The 17,048-nt window shown below is 46.6% G+C and overlaps 1 protein-coding gene and 5 non-coding genes across 6 annotated transcripts in view; 5 read left to right on the plus strand and 1 right to left on the minus strand.

Annotated features, from left to right (window-relative positions):
• LOC143448762 (receptor-interacting serine/threonine-protein kinase 1-like) overlaps window positions 1–17,048 on the minus strand; it is an 88,154-nt gene that overhangs the window by 40,725 nt on the left and 30,381 nt on the right. The gene's annotated exons all lie outside the window — the stretch shown is intronic.
• On the plus strand, window positions 1,365–1,446 carry Trnas-cga (transfer RNA serine (anticodon CGA)). The gene has a single exon. It is a non-coding gene; the product is annotated as a tRNA-Ser (tRNA).
• Window positions 1,527–1,608, plus strand: Trnal-caa (transfer RNA leucine (anticodon CAA)). The gene has a single exon. It is a non-coding gene; the product is annotated as a tRNA-Leu (tRNA).
• Window positions 6,631–6,712, plus strand: Trnas-uga (transfer RNA serine (anticodon UGA)). Its single transcript has one exon. It is a non-coding gene; the product is annotated as a tRNA-Ser (tRNA).
• Window positions 9,599–9,680, plus strand: Trnas-uga (transfer RNA serine (anticodon UGA)). The gene has a single exon. It is a non-coding gene; the product is annotated as a tRNA-Ser (tRNA).
• Window positions 11,289–11,370, plus strand: Trnas-uga (transfer RNA serine (anticodon UGA)). Its single transcript has one exon. It is a non-coding gene; the product is annotated as a tRNA-Ser (tRNA).

Here is a 17,048-nt window from a genome sequence, read left to right on the forward strand (position 1 = left end):
GCCAGACTGACGACGTCTAGGCCACCAGCTGGCCAGACTGACGACGTCTAGGCCACCAGCTGGCCAGACTGACGACGTCTAGGCCACCAGCTGGCCAGACTGACGACGTCTAGGCCACCAGCTGGCCAGACTGACGACGTCTAGGCCACCAGCTGGCCAGACTGACGACGTCTAGGCCACCAGCTGGCCAGACTGACGACGTCTAGGCCACCAGCTGGCCAGACTGACGACGTCTAGGCCACCAGCTGGCCAGACTGACGACGTCTAGGCCACCAGCTGGCCAGACTGACGACGTCTAGGCCACCAGCTGGCCAGACTGACGACGTCTAGGCCACCAGCTGGCCAGACTGACGACGTCTAGGCCACCAGCTGGCCAGACTGACGACGTCTAGGCCACCAGCTGGCCAGACTGACGACGTCTAGGCCACCAGCTGGCCAGACTGACGACGTCTAGGCCACCAGCTGGCCAGACTGACGACGTCTAGGCCACCAGCTGGCCATACTGACGACGTCTAGGCCACCAGCTGGCCATACTGACGACGTCTAGGCCACCAGCTGGCCATACTGACGACGTCTAGGCCACCAGCTGGCCATACTGACGACGTCTAGGCCACCAGCTGGCCATACTGACGACGTCTAGGCCACCAGCTGGCCATACTGACGACGTCTAGGCCACCAGCTGGCCATACTGACGACGTCTAGGCCACCAGCTGGCCATACTGACGACGTCTAGGCCACCAGCTGGCCATACTGACGACGTCTAGGCCACCAGCTGGCCATACTGACGACGTCTAGGCCACCAGCTGGCCATACTGACGACGTCTAGGCCACCAGCTGGCCATACTGACGACGTCTAGGCCACCAGCTGGCCATACTGACGACGTCTAGGCCACCAGCTGGCCATACTGACGACGTCTAGGCCACCAGCTGGCCATACTGACGACGTCTAGGCCACCAGCTGGCCATACTGACGACGTCTAGGCCACCAGCTGGCCATACTGACGACGTCTAGGCCACCAGCTGGCCATACTGACGACGTCTAGGCCACCAGCTGGCCATACTGACGACGTCTAGGCCACCAGCTGGCCATACTGACGACGACTGACGACGTCTAGGCCACCAGCTGGCCAGACTGACGTCTAAATTTTTCATAAGAGGTTCGAGAAAAGTGCGTTTTTATCTATTTGCATTACACATTAAGCACAGTTGTCGTGGCCGAGTGGTTAAGGCGACAGACTCGAAATCAGTTAGGCTATGCCCGCGTAGGTTCAAATCCTGCCGACAACGCCGATATTACTTTTGCAATTTCATATGGATATTCGGAAAAGTGCGATTTTATCTATTTCATCTATGCATTAAGCACAGTTGTCGTGGCCGAGTGGTTAAGGCGACAGACTCGAAATCTGTTGGGCCCTGCCCGCGTAGGTTCGAATCCCGCCGACAACGCCGATATTACTTTTGCAATTAATTCATATGGATATTTGGAAATGTGTGATTTTATCTATTTCATCTATGCATTAAGCACAGTTGTCGTGGCCGAGTGGTTAAGGCGACAGACTCAAAATCTGTTGGGCTCTGCCCGCGTAGGTTCGAATCCCGCCGACAACGCCGATATTACTTTTGCAATTTCATATGGATATTCAGAAATGTACCATTTTAACTATTTCATCTATGCATTAGGCACAGTTGTCGTGGCGGAGTGGTTAAGGCGACAGATTCGAAATCTGTTGAGCCCAGCTCGCGTAGGTTCGAATCCTGCCGACAAGGCCGATATTACTTTTGCAATTTCATATGGATATTGCATATGCATATTCATATGGATATGAAAGCAGTGGGTGGGTGGGGGGATCTCATAGTGCAGTGGAAAAATCGGAGAACGTCGATCGACAAGCTGCAGGTTCAAACCAGTGAGCCGCAGAGCGACGAGCCAACAATCGTTTGATGACCATTAGACTCACGTCTAGGCCACCAGCTGGCTAGACTCACGTCTAGACCACCAGAAACTTGCCCTCCTATTCACCTAAACCTAATCCTAATCACTTACCTTATATAATATATATAGATATAGTCATAAGTAAATCTAAAATTTATGAATTTCTTCACGTTTAAGGGGTCACTTCCCAATAATACGACAATTTTGTGCCGGCAACACAGTGATTGTGATTGTGTCGCACTCAATGCGTCATATTAAAAAAAGTAAAAATTTTCCGGTCCAATGCGCACGTGACGTCGATATGGAGTATTTCGTCGTTGTTTTGACGACAGCTGGTTCCAGGTCTAGGCTAAGTTGTAAATTTTGTGTGGGTTTGAATTTTTGTTTTTTTGGAGTATTTGTCATAAAATGTTAAGCTAAAAACTTGTTGTAAAGTTTAGGCAATTGTTATAGAAAACTGAGTACATGGATTTTGTCCAAATTAAGACTGTAGACAGACATAACCTAGGTCTTGTTGCAAGCCAAAATTCAGGGTAGGTTTATAATGTAGTTTTGCGTTGGTAGCTTCTTGATTTAATGTAGGGGAGACCGGGGTTAGTTGGACAGCGGGGTTAGTTGAAAAATCGCAGTTTTAGTACTCCCCGAACATCTTTGTAAATCTTTACTGCCCCTTAGTGATTGATAACGATGTTATCTATTCGCCATGTTAATGTTATTGGTCTCAGAGCAGAAGCATAAGAGTGGTACACGTTTTTCTGTTTTTTACACTTTGAACTAAAATTCGAGCTTGTTGGTAAATATAGTGTAACATAGTGCTCTAGAGAGACAATTGAAAGTTCATTAGTCTATATTGACCGTAGGTGCCATGGTACCAGAAAAGGCAGAGGCAATTAAATTACCTGGTTTAGTAGCTACATAAAAAGTAAGTTTTCTCTCCCATGTGCATACGGGGTTAGTTGGAAAATTTTGAATGGGGTTAGTTGGAATATGTAAAATCATATGAGTAAAATGTTTTTTTATTAATGCTTGATGGAATTCATATTTTTAACTTATACAACCTCGTACAGTTAAGTTGGAACTTGTTATTTGATACAGATCGACAAATAGGCTTTTCTACACTTTTTAATTGAAAGTATGCGCGAGTATAAACGCAAAACTCAACGTGGATCTACGCGGATCAACGAAACGCTGTCAGCAGAAATTTTTCTTCCCTGTTGACTTGTCGGGCTACAATCCACAATAGATTGATTGACATTCAAAGAACAGACACTTTTGAATACTGTATATAACAAATTGATATATTTTCCAACTAACCCCGTGTGGTTTTCCAACAAACCCCGGCTTCGGGGTTAGTAGAAAAATGTGACTGATGTCTGAAAAAATAAAGTTTGCGCGTAAACCTGTAACAATTTCTGGTCAGTCTTTTGTAATAAGTTGTAGACCAGCGTAGTCATTATGCCAGACTAGATAAAGGTTTCGAAGATCCTTCTGAATTTTTGTGGTTTAAATTTTCCTAAAATTTTATCCAACTAACCCCGGTCTCCCCTACTTTGCATTGAAAAGCCTATCTCTTTGAATTGGGACATGACCCTTTTAGCATGGCTGAATTATCTAGTTAACGAGGCACGCATAGCACACCTATGTAAATAGGCTTAACTATTTTATGTTGTGCTTATCAGGTCTCAATAACAATGTAATTGAAATTGTAATTAGGCAAAAATTTTATCAAATTACAATTACACAAAATAAAAATCCTTCAATTACAATTACATGAAAAATGTAATTAATTACATTCAGCTCAATTACAAATTACAATTGATCCAACTCTTATCTGTACCAAAACCTCTTTAACGTTGCAAATTATTACCTATTTGTATCTTTTACAAAAAAAAACATGGTTTGGTAAGCTATGATAACCCTTATCTTTGGTCTGAGAAAAGTCTTTGCACGACTTCAACCCGGCCATGATTTCTCAAGACTCGAGCCCCGGTTACCGAACTGGCCTTTGTGCAAGTTCTGACTGCCACAAATTTTTTATTTGTTTTTTTTTATATTGTACTACCCAAATTTAGAACTGTATACCAGGTCCACTGAACAGGAGCAAGTGTCGTTTAGGTACTGGGTATCGAACACGGAACTTTGGGCTGCACTATTGCGAGTCCAGCGCTCTGACCACTCAGCCACCGAGCCGACTTACATATTTGAGAGATGAAGCCAAACGAAGCGAAAATCACATAAAATATTGTACCGTAGCGTTGCTAAAGCAATTGATTGCCTTCAAAAATATGAATCACAGCAGAAACTTTGATGGACAAATAGTGCCAGCATCGATAACAAGAAGAAACATAACAGGACAAGAGATTTGGATATGTTACAACAATGCTATTTTGAGGAATGTAGTGTTTCTGTTAAGTATTGAATCTTAATAGTTTTTTGTAACTAACGTATTTGTTACATGCACTCGAAATAGTTTTCCTGAAAAATTCGTTTGTAGGCTAAACTAGTCTCACATATTTAGTAGCTGATACATACATATTTACATGGTATATAGCCTACAAGGATGGCTGTAAAACATAAAAGCATGGTGATAAACGTGTTGCAATCAAAATCAAACAGAAAGATTAAATGATTAAAATTAATTCTACATATGGTTAAAATCTCAAACATACACCATAAATTTACTGACATTATGGAGAAATTCACAAAACGCACATAATCACTTAAAAAGATATACAGTACACATGTACAAAAGGTAAATTTAAGAACAATAATAGGTACCAGAAGTGTTCCAATTCCAATAGAACTACAGTGCAATATTTCAGTGTGTTTGCATCATAAAAAACAAACTTGGACGTGGTGCAACAATGAATCAAAGGTAAGAAACCAAACAAATGCAGACAGCACCAGTGGTTGCAAGGAAAAGTAATACGACCAAACAATTAGGCTAATAATACTTCATACAAGTGAACAAAGTTTAGGTAATATGTCATACAGTACACACAATAACATCCATCACACATACTACAGTGGAAAAATCGGTGAACGTCGATCGACAAGATGCAGGTTCAAACCAGCGGGCCGCAGAGTGACGAGCCAACAACCGTTTGTTGACCATAGACTGACGTTAAGCACCCTGACGTTAAGCACACTGACCATAGACTGACGTTAAGCACACTGACGTCTAGGCCACCCGCTGGCTAGACTGACGTCTAGGCCACCCGCTGGCTAGACTGACGTCCAGGCCACCCGCTGGCTAGACTGACGTCCAGGCCACCCGCTGGCTAGACTGACGTCCAGGCCACCCGCTGGCTAGACTGACGTCCAGGCCACCCGCTGGCTAGACTGACGTCCAGGCCACCCGCTGGCTAGCCTGACGTCCAGGCCACCCGCTGGCTAGACTGACGTCCAGGCCACCCGCTGGCTAGACTGACGTCCAGGCCACCCGCTGGCTAGACTGACGTCCAGGCCACCCGCTGGCTAGACTGACGTCCAGGCCACCCGCTGGCTAGACTGACGTCCAGGCCACCCGCTGGCTAGACTGACGTCCAGGCCACCAGCTGGCTAGACTGACGTCCAGGCCACCCGCTGGCTAGACTGACGTCCAGGCCACCAGCTGGCTAGACTGACGTCCAGGCCACCCGCTGGCTAGACTGACGTCCAGGCCACCCGCTGGCTAGACTGACGTCCAGGCCACCCGCTGGCTAGACTGACGTCCAGGCCACCCGCTGGCTAGACTGACGTCCAGGCCACCCGCTGGCTAGACTGACGTCCAGGCCACCCGCTGGCTAGACTGACGTCCAGGCCACCCGCTGGCTAGACTGACGTCCAGGCCACCCGCTGGCTAGACTGACGTCCAGGCCACCCGCTGGCTAGACTGACGTCCAGGCCACCCGCTGGCTAGACTGACGTCCAGGCCACCCGCTGGCTAGACTGACGTCCAGGCCACCAGCTGGCTAGACTGACGTCCAGGCAACCCGCTGGCTAGCCTGACGTCCAGGCCACCCGCTGGCTAGACTGACGTCCAGGCCACCCGCTGGCTAGACTATCGTCCAGGCCACCCGCTGGCTAGACTGACGTCCAGGCCACCCGCTGGCTAGACTGACGTCCAGGCCACCCGCTGGCTAGACTGAAAAATACATACTTGAAATTTGTAACGATATTTTTCAAATATAGGCGCTTAGGTTAACAGAAAGTCAAACTGAAGGAAATAACAGAAGTTTACTTTAGTACTTAAAATTTGGATGAAACTAGCTCTTAGTTAACTAGGAAACACTAGTTTAACAAGGAACTGAAAAAAGTGGCAGCAAACGTTAACATAAATTTTTCATAAGAGATTCGAGAAAAGTGCGAGTTTATCTATTTGCAGTGCAAATTAAGCACAGTTGTCGTGACGGAGTGGTTAACGCGACAGACTTGAAATTAGTTGGGCTCTGCCCGCGTAGGTTGGAATATTGCCGACAACGCGGAATTGAAATTATTTTTTCACAAGAGATTCGAGAAAAGTGCCATTTTAACAATTTGCATTGTAAATTAAGCACAGTTGTCGTGGCCGAGTGGTTAAGGCGACAGAATTGAAATATGTAGGGCTCTGCCCGCGTAAGTTCGAATCCTGCCGACAACGCGGGATTGAAATTATGTTTTCATAAGAGATTCGAGAAAAGTGCGAGTTTATTTATTTGCATTGAACATTATGCACAGTTGTCGTGGCCGAGTGGTTAAGGCGACAGACTTGAAATCTGTTGGGCTCTGCCCGCGCAGGTTCGAATCCTGCCGACAACGCGGATGTGAAATTATGTTTTCATAAGAGATTCGAGAAAAGTGCCATCTTATTTATTTGCGTTGAACATTAAGCACAGTTATCGTGGCCGAGTGGTTAAGGCGACAGACTTGAAATATGTAGGGCTCTGTCCGCGTAGGTTCGAATCCTGCCGACAACGTGGGATTGAATTTATGTTTTCATAACAGATTCGAGAAAAGTGCGATCTTATTTATTTGCGTTGAACTTTAAGCACAGTTGTCGTTGGGCCCTGCCCGAAATCTGAATCGAATCCCCGAATCCTGCCGACAACGCCGATATTACTTTTGCAATTTCAAATGGATAATCGGAAATGCGCCATTTTATCTATTTCATCTGTGCATTAAGCACAGTTGTCGTGGCCGAGTGGTTAAGGCGACAGACTCGAAATCTCTTGGTTCCTGCCCGCGTACGTTCGAATCCCGCCGACAACGCCGATATTACTTTTGCAATTTCATATGAATATTCGGAAATGTGGCATTTTATCTATTTCATCTATGCATTAGGCACAGTTGTCGTGGCGGAGTGGTTAAGGCGACAGACTCGAAATCTGTTGGGCCCAGCCCGCGTACGTTCGAATCCCGCCGACAAAGCCGATATTACTTTTGCAATTTCATATGGATATTCGGAAATGTGGCATTTTATCTATTTCATCTATGCATTAGGCACAGTTGTCGTGGCGGAGTGGTTAAGGCGACAGACTCGAAATCTGTTGGGCCCAGCCCGCGTACGTTCGAATCCCGCCGACAAAGCCGATATTACTTTTGCAACTTAATCTGGATATTGCATATGCATATTCATATGAATATGAAACTAGGGGGCGGGTGGAGGGTACACATACTACAGTGGAAAAATCGGTGAACGTCGATCGACAAGATGCAGGTTCAAACCAGCGGGCCGCAGAGTGACGAGCCAACAACCGTTTGTTGACCATAGACTGACGTTAAGCACCCTGACGTTAAGCACACTGACCATAGACTGACGTTAAGCACACTGACGTCTAGGCCACCCGCTGGCTAGACTGACGTCCAGGCCACCCGCTGGCCAGCCTGACGTCCAGGCCACCCGCTGGCCAGCCTGACGTCCAGGGCCACCCGCTGGCCAGCCTGACGTCCAGGGCCACCCGCTGGCCAGCCTGACGTCCAGGGCCACCCGCTGGCCAGCCTGACGTCCAGGGCCACCCGCTGGCCAGCCTGACGTCCAGGGCCACCCGCTGGCCAGCCTGACGTCCAGGGCCACCCGCTGGCCAGCCTGACGTCCAGGGCCACCCGCTGGCCAGCCTGACGTCCAGGGCCACCCGCTGGCCAGCCTGACGTCCAGGGCCACCCGCTGGCCAGCCTGACGTCCAGGGCCACCCGCTGGCCAGCCTGACGTCCAGGCCACCCGCTGGCCAGCCTGACGTCCAGGCCACCCGCTGGCCTGCCTGACGTCCAGGCCACCCGCTGGCCAGCCTGACGTCCAGGGCCACCCGCTGGCCAGCCTGACGTCCAGGGCCACCCGCTGGCCAGCCTGACGTCCAGGGCCACCCGCTGGCCAGCCTGACGTCCAGGGCCACCCGCTGGCCAGCCTGACGTCCAGGGCCACCCGCTGGCCAGCCTGACGTCCAGGGCCACCCGCTGGCCAGCCTGACGTCCAGGGCCACCCGCTGGCCAGCCTGACGTCCAGGGCCACCCGCTGGCCAGCCTGACGTCCAGGCCACCCGCTGGCCAGCCTGACGTCCAGGCCACCCGCTGGCCAGCCTGACGTCCAGGCCACCCGCTGGCCAGCCTGACGTCCAGGCCACCCGCTGGCTAGCCTGACGTCCAGGCCACCCGCTGGCTAGCCTGACGTCCAGGCCACCCGCTGGCTAGCCTGACGTCCAGGCCACCCGCTGGCTAGCCTGACGTCCAGGCCACCCGCTGGCTAGCCTGACGTCCAGGCCACCCGCTGGCTAGCCTGACGTCCAGGCCACCCGCTGGCTAGCCTGACGTCCAGGCCACCCGCTGGCTAGCCTGACGTCCAGGCCACCCGCTGGCTAGCCTGACGTCCAGGCCACCCGCTGGCTAGCCTGACGTCCAGGCCACCCGCTGGCTAGCCTGACGTCCAGGCCACCCGCTGGCTAGCCTGACGTCCAGGCCACCCGCTGGCTAGCCTGACGTCCAGGCCACCCGCTGGCTAGCCTGACGTCCAGGCCACCCGCTGGCTAGCCTGACGTCCAGGCCACCCGCTGGCTAGCCTGACGTCCAGGCCACCCGCTGGCTAGACTGACGTCCAGGCCACCCGCTGGCTAGACTGACGTCCAGGCCACCCGCTGGCTAGACTGAAAAATACAGACTTGAAATTTGTAACGATATTTTTCAAATATAGGCGCTTAGGTTAACAGAAAGTCAAACTGAAGGAAATAACAGAAGTTTACTTTAGTACTTAAAATTTGGATGAAACTAGCTCTTAGTTAACTAGGAAACACTAGTTTAACAAGGAACTGAAAAAAGTGGCAGCAAACGTTAACATAAATTTTTCATAAGAGATTCGAGAAAAGTGCGAGTTTATCTATTTGCAGTGCAAATTAAGCACAGTTGTCGTGACGGAGTGGTTAACGCGACAGACTTGAAATTAGTTGGGCTCTGCCCGCGTAGGTTGGAATATTGCCGACAACGCGGAATTGAAATTATTTTTTCACAAGAGATTCGAGAAAAGTGCCATTTTAACAATTTGCATTGTAAATTAAGCACAGTTGTCGTGGCCGAGTGGTTAAGGCGACAGAATTGAAATATGTAGGGCTCTGCCCGCGTAAGTTCGAATCCTGCCGACAACGCGGGATTGAAATTATGTTTTCATAAGAGATTCGAGAAAAGTGCGAGTTTATTTATTTGCATTGAACATTATGCACAGTTGTCGTGGCCGAGTGGTTAAGGCGACAGACTTGAAATCTGTTGGGCTCTGCCCGCGCAGGTTCGAATCCTGCCGACAACGCGGATGTGAAATTATGTTTTCATAAGAGATTCGAGAAAAGTGCCATCTTATTTATTTGCGTTGAACATTAAGCACAGTTATCGTGGCCGAGTGGTTAAGGCGACAGACTTGAAATATGTAGGGCTCTGTCCGCGTAGGTTCGAATCCTGCCGACAACGTGGGATTGAATTTATGTTTTCATAACAGATTCGAGAAAAGTGCGATCTTGTTTATTTGCGTTGAACTTTAAGCACAGTTGTCGTTGGGCCCTGCCCGAAATCTGAATCGAATCCCCGAATCCTGCCGACAACGCCGATATTACTTTTGCAATTTCAAATGGATAATCGGAAATGCGCCATTTTATCTATTTCATCTGTGCATTAAGCACAGTTGTCGTGGCCGAGTGGTTAAGGCGACAGACTCGAAATCTCTTGGTTCCTGCCCGCATACGTTCGAATCCCGCCGACAACGCCGATATTACTTTTGCAATTTCATATGAATATTCGGAAATGTGGCATTTTATCTATTTCATCTATGCATTAGGCACAGTTGTCGTGGCGGAGTGGTTAAGGCGACAGACTCGAAATCTGTTGGGCCCAGCCCGCGTACGTTCGAATCCCGCCGACAAAGCCGATATTACTTTTGCAATTTCATATGGATATTCGGAAATGTGGCATTTTATCTATTTCATCTATGCATTAGGCACAGTTGTCGTGGCGGAGTGGTTAAGGCGACAGACTCGAAATCTGTTGGGCCCAGCCCGCGTACGTTCGAATCCCGCCGACAAAGCCGATATTACTTTTGCAACTTAATCTGGATATTGCATATGCATATTCATATGAATATGAAACTAGGGGGCGGGTGGAGGGCACACATACTACAGTGGAAAAATCGGTGAACGTCGATCGACAAGATGCAGGTTCAAACCAGCGGGCCGCAGAGTGACGAGCCAACAACCGTTTGATGACCATTGACTGACGTCTAGGCCAGCAGCTGGCTAGCCTGACGTCTAGGCCAGCAGCTGGCTAGCCTGACGTCTAGGCCAGCAGCTGGCTAGACTGAAAAATACAGACTTGAAATTTGTAACGATATTTTTCAAATATAGGCGCTTAGGTTAACAGAAAGTCAAACTGAAGGAAATAACAGAAGTTTACTTTAGTACTTAAAATTTGGTTGAAACTAGCTCTTAGTTAACTAGGAAACACTAGTTTAACAAGGAACTGAAAAAAGTGGCAGCAAACGTTAACATAAATTTTTCATAAGAGATTCGAGAAAAGTGCGAGTTTATCTATTTGCAGTGCAAATTAAGCACAGTTGTCGTGACGGAGTGGTTAACGCGACAGACTTGAAATTAGTTGGGCTCTGCCCGCGTAGGTTGGAATATTGCCGACAACGCGGAATTGAAATTATTTTTTCACAAGAGATTCGAGAAAAGTGCCATTTTAACAATTTGCATTGTAAATTAAGCACAGTTGTCGTGGCCGAGTGGTTAAGGCGACAGAATTGAAATATGTATGGCTCTGCCCGCGTAAGTTCGAATCCTGCTGACAACGCGGGATTGAAATTATGTTTTCATAAGAGATTCGAGAAAAGTGCGAGTTTATTTATTTGCATTGAACATTAAGCACAGTTGTCGTGGCCGAGTGGTTAAGGCGACAGACTTGAAATCTGTTGGGCTCTGCCCGCGCAGGTTCGAATCATGCCGACAACGCGGATGTGAAATTATATTTTCATAAGAGATTCGAGAAAAGTGCCATCTTATTTATTTGCGTTGAACATTAAGCACAGTTGTCGTTGGGCCCTGCCCGAAATCTGAATCGAATCCCCGATTCCTGCCGACAACGCCGATATTACTTTTGCAATTTCAAATGGATAATCGGAAATGCGCCATTTTATCTATTTCATCTGTGCATTAAGCACAGTTGTCGTGGCCGAGTGGTTAAGGCGACAGACTCGAAATCTCTTGGTTCCTGCCCGCGTACGTTCGAATCCCGCCGACAACGCCGATATTACTTTTGCAATTTCATATGAATATTCGGAAATGTGGCATTTTATCTATTTCATCTATGCATTAGGCACAGTTGTCGTGGCGGAGTGGTTAAGGCGACAGACTCGAAATCTGTTGGGCCCAACCCGCGTACGTTCGAATCCCGCCGACAAAGCCGATATTACTTTTGCAATTTCATATGGATATTCGGAAATGTGGCATTTTATCTATTTCATCTATGCATTAGGCACAGTTGTCGTGGCGGAGTGGTTAAGGCGACAGACTCGAAATCTGTTGGGCCCAGCCCGCGTACGTTCGAATCCCGCCGACAAAGCCGATATTACTTTTGCAATCTGGATATTGCATATGCATATTCATATGAAACTAAGGGGCGGGTGGAGGGTACACATACTACAGTGGAAAAATCGGTGAACGTCGATCGACAAGATGCAGGTTCAAACCAGCGGGCTGCAGAGTGACGAGCCAACAACCGTTTGATGACCATAGACTGACGTCTAGGCCACCAGCTGGCTAGACTTAAGCAAATAACAGAAGTTTACTTTAGTACTTAAAATTTAGTTGAAACTAGCTTATAGTTAATACACTACAGAGACGTAGGCGTAGCTAGGTCTCGAAATCAAGTTGATTTTCATCTAGACTACGCTAGCTTGATTTTCATCTTGTCAGATTTGAAAGTCAGGAGAAGATAGGTATATAACCTACAAGGATGGCTGTAAAACATAAAAGCATGGTGATAAACGTGTTGCAATCAAAATCAAACAGAAAGATTAAATGATTAAAATTAATTCTACATATGGTTAAAATCTCAAACATACACCATAAATTTACTGACATTATGGAGAAATTCACAAAACGCACATAATCACTTAAAAAGATATACAGTACACATGTACAAAAGGTAAATTTAAGAACAATAATAGGTACCAGAAGTGTTCCAATTCCAATAGAACTACAGTGCAATATTTCAGTGTGTTTGCATCATAAAAAACAAACTTGGACGTGGTGCAACAATGAATCAAAGGTAAGAAACCAAACAAATGCAGACAGCACCAGTGGTTGCAAGGAAAAGTAATACGACCAAACAATTAGGCTAATAATACTTCATACAAGTGAACAAAGTTTAGGTAATATGTCATACAGTACACACAATAACATCCATCACACATACTACAGTGGAAAAATCGGTGAACGTCGATCGACAAGATGCAGGTTCAAACCAGCGGGCCGCAGAGTGACGAGCCAACAACCGTTTGTTGACCATAGACTGACGTTAAGCACCCTGACGTTAAGCACACTGACCATAGACTGACGTTAAGCACACTGACGTCTAGGCCACCCGCTGGCTAGACTGACGTCTAGGCCACCCGCTGGCTAGACTGACGTCCAGGCCACCCGCTGGCTAGACTGACGTCCAGGCCACCCGCTGGCTAGACTGACGTCCAGGCCACCCGCTGGCTAGACTGACGTCCAGGCCACCCGCTGGCTAGACTGACGTCCAGGCCACCCGCTGGCTAGCCTGACGTCCAGGCCACCCGCTGGCTAGACTGACGTCCAGGCCACCCGCTGGCTAGACTGACGTCCAGGCCACCCGCTGGCTAGACTGACGTCCAGGCCACCCGCTGGCTAGACTGACGTCCAGGCCACCCGCTGGCTAGACTGACGTCCAGGCCACCCGCTGGCTAGACTGACGTCCAGGCCACCAGCTGGCTAGACTGACGTCCAGGCCACCAGCTGGCTAGACTCACGTCTAGACCACCAGAAACTTGCCCTCCTATTCACCTAAACCTAATCCTAATCACTTACCTTATATAATATATATAGATATAGTCATAAGTAAATCTAAAATTTATGAATTTCTTCACGTTTAAGGGGTCACTTCCCAATAATACGACAATTTTGTGCCGGCAACACAGTGATTGTGATTGTGTCGCACTCAATGCGTCATATTAAAAAAAGTAAAAATTTTCCGGTCCAATGCGCACGTGACGTCGATATGGAGTATTTCGTCGTTGTTTTGACGACAGCTGGTTCCAGGTCTAGGCTAAGTTGTAAATTTTGTGTGGGTTTGAATTTTTGTTTTTTTGGAGTATTTGTCATAAAATGTTAAGCTAAAAACTTGTTGTAAAGTTTAGGCAATTGTTATAGAAAACTGAGTACATGGATTTTGTCCAAATTAAGACTGTAGACAGACATAACCTAGGTCTTGTTGCAAGCCAAAATTCAGGGTAGGTTTATAATGTAGTTTTGCGTTGGTAGCTTCTTGATTTAATGTAGGGGAGACCGGGGTTAGTTGGACAGCGGGGTTAGTTGAAAAATCGCAGTTTTAGTACTCCCCGAACATCTTTGTAAATCTTTACTGCCCCTTAGTGATTGATAACGATGTTATCTATTCGCCATGTTAATGTTATTGGTCTCAGAGCAGAAGCATAAGAGTGGTACACGTTTTTCTGTTTTTTACACTTTGAACTAAAATTCGAGCTTGTTGGTAAATATAGTGTAACATAGTGCTCTAGAGAGACAATTGAAAGTTCATTAGTCTATATTGACCGTAGGTGCCATGGTACCAGAAAAGGCAGAGGCAATTAAATTACCTGGTTTAGTAGCTACATAAAAAGTAAGTTTTCTCTCCCATGTGCATACGGGGTTAGTTGGAAAATTTTGAATGGGGTTAGTTGGAATATGTAAAATCATATGAGTAAAATGTTTTTTTATTAATGCTTGATGGAATTCATATTTTTAACTTATACAACCTCGTACAGTTAAGTTGGAACTTGTTATTTGATACAGATCGACAAATAGGCTTTTCTACACTTTTTAATTGAAAGTATGCGCGAGTATAAACGCAAAACTCAACGTGGATCTACGCGGATCAACGAAACGCTGTCAGCAGAAATTTTTCTTCCCTGTTGACTTGTCGGGCTACAATCCACAATAGATTGATTGACATTCAAAGAACAGACACTTTTGAATACTGTATATAACAAATTGATATATTTTCCAACTAACCCCGTGTGGTTTTCCAACAAACCCCGGCTTCGGGGTTAGTAGAAAAATGTGACTGATGTCTGAAAAAATAAAGTTTGCGCGTAAACCTGTAACAATTTCTGGTCAGTCTTTTGTAATAAGTTGTAGACCAGCGTAGTCATTATGCCAGACTAGATAAAGGTTTCGAAGATCCTTCTGAATTTTTGTGGTTTAAATTTTCCTAAAATTTTATCCAACTAACCCCGGTCTCCCCTACTTTGCATTGAAAAGCCTATCTCTTTGAATTGGGACATGACCCTTTTAGCATGGCTGAATTATCTAGTTAACGAGGCACGCATAGCACACCTATGTAAATAGGCTTAACTATTTTATGTTGTGCTTATCAGGTCTCAATAACAATGTAATTGAAATTGTAATTAGGCAAAAATTTTATCAAATTACAATTACACAAAATAAAAATCCTTCAATTACAATTACATGAAAAATGTAATTAATTACATTCAGCTCAATTACAAATTACAATTGATCCAACTCTTATCTGTACCAAAACCTCTTTAACGTTGCAAATTATTACCTATTTGTATCTTTTACAAAAAAAAACATGGTTTGGTAAGCTATGATAACCCTTATCTTTGGTCTGAGAAAAGTCTTTGCACGACTTCAACCCGGCCATGATTTCTCAAGACTCGAGCCCCGGTTACCGAACTGGCCTTTGTGCAAGTTCTGACTGCCACAAATTTTTTATTTGTTTTTTTTTATATTGTACTACCCAAATTTAGAACTGTATACCAGGTCCACTGAACAGGAGCAAGTGTCGTTTAGGTACTGGGTATCGAACACGGAACTTTGGGCTGCACTATTGCGAGTCCAGCGCTCTGACCACTCAGCCACCGAGCCGACTTACATATTTGAGAGATGAAGCCAAACGAAGCGAAAATCACATAAAATATTGTACCGTAGCGTTGCTAAAGCAATTGATTGCCTTCAAAAATATGAATCACAGCAGAAACTTTGATGGACAAATAGTGCCAGCATCGATAACAAGAAGAAACATAACAGGACAAGAGATTTGGATATGTTACAACAATGCTATTTTGAGGAATGTAGTGTTTCTGTTAAGTATTGAATCTTAATAGTTTTTTGTAACTAACGTATTTGTTACATGCACTCGAAATAGTTTTCCTGAAAAATTCGTTTGTAGGCTAAACTAGTCTCACATATTTAGTAGCTGATACATACATATTTACATGGTATATAGCCTACAAGGATGGCTGTAAAACATAAAAGCATGGTGATAAACGTGTTGCAATCAAAATCAAACAGAAAGATTAAATGATTAAAATTAATTCTACATATGGTTAAAATCTCAAACATACACCATAAATTTACTGACATTATGGAGAAATTCACAAAACGCACATAATCACTTAAAAAGATATACAGTACACATGTACAAAAGGTAAATTTAAGAACAATAATAGGTACCAGAAGTGTTCCAATTCCAATAGAACTACAGTGCAATATTTCAGTGTGTTTGCATCATAAAAAACAAACTTGGACGTGGTGCAACAATGAATCAAAGGTAAGAAACCAAACAAATGCAGACAGCACCAGTGGTTGCAAGGAAAAGTAATACGACCAAACAATTAGGCTAATAATACTTCATACAAGTGAACAAAGTTTAGGTAATATGTCATACAGTACACACAATAACATCCATCACACATACTACAGTGGAAAAATCGGTGAACGTCGATCGACAAGATGCAGGTTCAAACCAGCGGGCCGCAGAGTGACGAGCCAACAACCGTTTGTTGACCATAGACTGACGTTAAGCACCCTGACGTTAAGCACACTGACCATAGACTGACGTTAAGCACACTGACGTCTAGGCCACCCGCTGGCTAGACTGACGTCTAGGCCACCCGCTGGCTAGACTGACGTCCAGGCCACCCGCTGGCTAGACTGACGTCCAGGCCACCCGCTGGCTAGACTGACGTCCAGGCCACCCGCTGGCTAGACTGACGTCCAGGCCACCCGCTGGCTAGACTGACGTCCAGGCCACCCGCTGGCTAGCCTGACGTCCAGGCCACCCGCTGGCTAGACTGACGTCCAGGCCACCCGCTGGCTAGACTGACGTCCAGGCCACCCGCTGGCTAGACTGACGTCCAGGCCACCCGCTGGCTAGACTGACGTCCAGGCCACCCGCTGGCTAGACTGACGTCCAGGCCACCCGCTGGCTAGACTGACGTCCAGGCCACCAGCTGGCTAGACTGACGTCCAGGCCACCCGCTGGCTAGACTGACGTCCAGGCCACCAGCTGGCTAGACTGACGTCCAGGCCACCCGCTGGCTAGACTGACGTCCAGGCCACCCGCTGGCTAGACTGACGTCCAG

This window comes from Clavelina lepadiformis, chromosome 3, assembly GCF_947623445.1.
Source record: "Clavelina lepadiformis chromosome 3, kaClaLepa1.1, whole genome shotgun sequence".
NCBI classification, from domain to species: domain Eukaryota; kingdom Metazoa; phylum Chordata; class Ascidiacea; order Aplousobranchia; family Clavelinidae; genus Clavelina; species Clavelina lepadiformis.